Source organism: Erithacus rubecula (assembly GCF_903797595.1).
Source record: "Erithacus rubecula genome assembly, chromosome: 20".
NCBI classification, from domain to species: Eukaryota; Metazoa; Chordata; class Aves; order Passeriformes; family Muscicapidae; genus Erithacus; species Erithacus rubecula.
This window is the reverse complement of record NC_136672.1, coordinates 6,279,785-6,284,302: the sequence shown is the minus strand read 5'-3', so window position 1 is coordinate 6,284,302 and position 4,518 is coordinate 6,279,785. Positions and strand designations below refer to the sequence as shown.

Sequence of the window (4,518 nt, the reverse complement as noted above, 5' to 3'; positions counted from 1 at the left end):
CAGTCCCACCAGACATGAGATTTGGGAGGATGAATAGCAAGACAAAGGCAAAGACAAAGAGATTAATGCTAAATACCAGTGATATTTAGCCTCATTTTTGTAAGCTGGTCCCTCTTTGATTGTGTTTTCTGCTAGCTCACAACGTGTTTGGTTGCTGCTATTTTCCTTAAAGGTGATCTCCTGGTTCTCTCTCAATCCCAGTAATTGCTGAACTCAACTCCTGCTCCCCTCATGCCCAGTTCAGATAATGTTAAACAATTTTAGCAGGTATTTCTTGTTCTTAAGACCTACTAAGGACCATGCTTAAAGAGTTTAAAGCAGTAAATGAATTTTATGTGTAGGGGGATTTAAGCTGGGATCACAGGGCAAATAAAATTCAGGCTCTGTCAGATCCCAGGAAAGAAAAGGGCTGGAGAGTTGGGGTTCCAGGGCCATTAACCATGGATGTCAGCAGGGAAACTGCTGTGCAGGACACAGGGAGAAGCAGACACCAAATTTTGAATTGCATGAATCCAAAATACAAAGCAGCTTCTCTCTGAACCATTGCAGGCTTGCAAGCTAAGTCTGGTCTCTCTGAAGCAATCTGAGAAACTCTTGGTGTGGTTCTCCCTGCCAGCCCTGCCAGGCACTCAGCAGTGACCTACAGCACCTTCCCTATCTCACTCCAGGGCTATTTTAGCAGCCCTGTCAGTGCCACTGAATTGTTCCATTATGTGGTGCCTTTGCAATGTGCAAAAGTGTTCAGGAGGGACCACTCTAGCTCAGAGGAGAGTGACTCAGTCTCCAGGGCCAAATCAGTCATTGATTTTTATTTATTAATTATTTAATTTTATTTTTTCCTGAGGCAGCTGATACAGAGAGCAATTTCTGTGGTGATTTTTCTGTGCTGTTGATCTCGATTGACTGCACCATGGAGGGACCTGTGCTTATTTCACATCAAACCTCTCTGCATAGCAGAGCTTTACTGAGCTGAGACAGATCTGACCCTAGAGAGGAAAATTTGAATTGCAATGTCTCACCCTGGATATCCTTCCACTAGAGAGAAGGCAGTGAAGCACAGTGTTTGTGGGATGATTTAGGAGACAAAAACACTCCAAGTATTCATTTTAAATCACAGCAATTGGATTATGCACAGCCAAGCCAACTGGTTCTGGAGCAGGTCAGATGAGTTCCAGCCTCCTCTTCAAGTATTTAAGGGAAGTCCTTATAAAACAAGAACCTGCTTTGTTGCACTTCTTAAAAAAACAAGTTACCCAAGGGAGAACTTGCTGGGTTCCCCTCCCCATTTTTCTGCAGAAGATGCCCAAGTTGCTGCCTGCATCCCACAAACAGACACATTTCTGCAGGAATGATCCCTGAATTTCATCTAAAAGCCTCTGAGAGCCTTCTAAATAATTTCAGCATGAGCTATCCTTAGGAAGTTAAAATCAAAGGCACAAGGACCAGCATATTTAATAAGATGGAAATGGCAAAATGAAAACCACATTTGAAGGATTTGGGACTATTCTCCCTGTATGGATTCCAAAAGGGGTCACGGGTTTGCAGTGCTCTGGCAAGCAGAGAGATGCTGTGCATCCAGCACAGGCAGTAATTACATCTCCTCTTTCGAAATGATCAGGAAACATCTATATTGTTCATATGGGTCTAGATTATGCTCTGAGAATAGAATGTTCCCTGCACAAAGAGCACGGCTGGAGTAAATCAGTGAGGATGCACTCAGAAACATCAGTTAAAGGTAATGCAAGTCTTTAGTGTGGTATCAGGGAGGGAGCAGGGCTTGAAATTCTGATCTTCCCAACCCTGCCTTCCTCTCTAGGAAAGCGACAAAGCAGAACTACTCAGAAATTCATAAGGTTTAAAAATAAAATACTTGTCTCCTCTCATTCTCGTCTTTACTCAGATTTTTACTCAGTGCTGGTTCTCAGCATAGTAGATGAGTGTAATGTTTTTCTTCAGATCTCAAAGTTCTGTTGGGTTAAGGAGATGTCTTTCTGCAAGTGTCAGGAGTTGAGTACCTTGGGTTTGAAGCACATGCTTTGGGACACCTGAAATCTGATTGCCTGTGGTGCCAGCAGCCCATCAGTGATCCAGTGGAAGCCAAGAAAATCAGGTTCCAGCTCCTTCAGAGCAGCACCTGGAAATTCAGATTTTCAAAGTTAACAGTGATGTCTGAATACAAAATAACAGCAAAACTGTGATAAAGGTGGGAACAAAACCTAGACTGTTTTACCTGTCAGTATGTAATGGCTGGAGCTCATCTGCAGAGGGGTGAGGAATCTGTTCACCTTTGGACATCATTAATAAGGGACACGAACGTAAACGCTGTCACCACATTCTCCACTGCTCCCAGATATTTCCTGTTATTGAGGCAAACGAGAAATTAATGTGAATTGACCTCCAGCCTATTAGTTCTGCATCCCCTTTGCAGGCATTAATTCAAATCCAAAAGCTGAGCCTGGGCTTGAGCCTCCCCTGTTCTCCACGCACTTCACGCACAGGGTTTCTGCTCAGGCACATTTGTTACCTACGTGACACTCATTCATCATCAGGATTGTAATTGTGAGGGGTGGAAAATTTTCTTCTCCCTACTCAGAAGGAAAAAGGACCTTACGAAGAATTTATAAGCTTCTTCAGCTGAGTTAATTATTCAGGAAAGGGTTTTTTCACTGCAAGGAGCACAGGCAAGCAGATTCCATTCATAGCTCAAATGCCAAACGACTTTAGCACCTTCAGTTTTAGTGGCTTATTTTATTAATATTAAGATGGTGGAGCTGGAGAGTTAGTGTTTTGGGTATTTTTTTTTTTTTTCCCTTTAATGCTTTTTCCCCTTGGGCAGAAAGCTGCTCCCTTTTCGTCACAGCCTGGATAATGAATTGCAGTGTACAAAGCCAGTCATACAATACGCAGCAGTGGCAGCGAGGAGCAAGAATCTTTGGGAAGAGTTTCCATAGAAACATTGACGTCCTCCTGGTGAACAGGACACTGAGTTCCTTCAATGGGAGGTATGGGGTTTTAAAGGAGCAGTGAGGTGGCAGGAAGCCAAGCCAGCAGAGCTATGACTCTGCATCTCCCAGCAGAATGGGGGGATGGAGCTGGTGGGAGGAGATTAAAACAACAACAAAAAAAAAAAAAAAAAAAATCACCCAATTACCCTGGCATTATCAAAACATCAGATTTGCTGGTTCCTGCTCGAACGGCACTGTCCAGAGCCTGGTAAATAATTAAACTGCTGACCGCAACGTGTGCGAGAGCTGGCAGCCAAAAACCATAAATACTCAAGGCTGTGAACTAGCAGCTTCTAAAAAAACCTTGTCAGATTTTTGCCACAGACTTCATGCCCAGAAGCCTTAAATTCAGCACAATCTGCATGACGCAGGCTCAGACCTCCCGGGGACAAGCAAGGTTGCACTGGGCGATGCGCACCCTTCCCTCCCTGCTTGCCTTGGAATGAGACAAGTGTTTTGCTAATGTTCCAGCTCCGTGTTTTAAATAGCCCTGTGTCTACCCAGCTAAATAGTGGCACAGTAGCCCTGTCTGGAAGAAGGCTGTTTCTAGAAGGAAAACAGTCAGAGGAAATGTTTTTGCTGGAAATCATACAAAATCAAAAGGCAGCACGCGAAAGAATTCGCTGCCGAGCGCTCCCCAGTGTTTCTGCTCAGGCTCACACAATGTTTTGCTTCAGAGCAATTCCCAGATAGACTAATGTGGGTGCAGGGCCCCTCCCCAAGGCTCACCTGGTGCCAGGTGTTGTCCAGGGCCTCCCCAGGCCGTGGGGCTCTGGCTCTACTGTGAGCACTCAGCCTGAGAAGGTGAGCAGCTGTCTGACCCTGCAGGGCTGCTCTCAGCCTTCCTGGATGCCCCAGCTCTGACTCTGAGCTGTGTGTCTCTAGCACAATTCAGATTACTCTTTGGGCTACTTGAATGTGTTTTAGAATCTTATATGTGTCACTCTCTCAAACAGACTCATACCATGGCCTGGGTTGGGAGGGACCTTTACCCTAATCCAGTTCCAACCCCCTGCCATGGGTAGGGACACCTCCCACCAGACCAGGCTAATCAGAGCCACATCCAACCTGCTTCGGAACATTTTCAGGGATGGGACAGCCACATCTTCTGTGAGCAGCCTGTGCCAGGACATCACCAGCCTCACTGGGAAGAATTTCATCTTTGTACCTAATTTAACCTGCCCTCTGTCAGCTTTAAAAATACCCAATACCCAAATATCTTCTTGGGTGAGTCACATGAGGTGAGGAGCACCCATTGCAGCTCTTCCTCCATTTCTCTCCAGTGCTGATATGTCAGGGGTGACTCACTGTTTACCAAGCAAGCCCCTGTGGTGTGGGATTTCCTTTGAGCAGGTGAGCTGGTGGGAAGCTGTGCTCCACTGGGACAACATGGAGCAAGGAGGAAACTTTGCCATGGTCTTGAACCAGCCTTGTCCTCTTCTGTTATTCAAAAGTATCTTGCAGGTTTCCACACATCTGTTTCTTGATCAAATCCCTCCAGAGTGATTATCAA

The 4,518-nt window shown here is 45.4% G+C and overlaps 1 long non-coding RNA gene across 3 annotated transcripts; it reads right to left on the bottom strand.

Annotated features, from left to right (window-relative positions):
• Window positions 1-654: 654 nt before the first annotated feature.
• On the bottom strand, window positions 655-3,642 carry LOC306810536. Of its 3 annotated transcripts, none has more exons than XR_013776476.1 (3): window positions 3,385-3,642; window positions 2,231-2,357; window positions 655-2,134 (listed from the first exon to the last, which is right to left on the bottom strand). It is a non-coding gene; the product is annotated as an uncharacterized lncRNA (long non-coding RNA). The 3 variants fall into 3 exon arrangements; XR_013776477.1 differs by lacking the exon at window positions 3,385-3,642 and adding an exon at window positions 2,525-2,837; XR_013776478.1 differs by lacking the exon at window positions 3,385-3,642 and adding an exon at window positions 2,529-2,837.
• Between the last annotated feature and the right edge of the window lie 876 nt (window positions 3,643-4,518).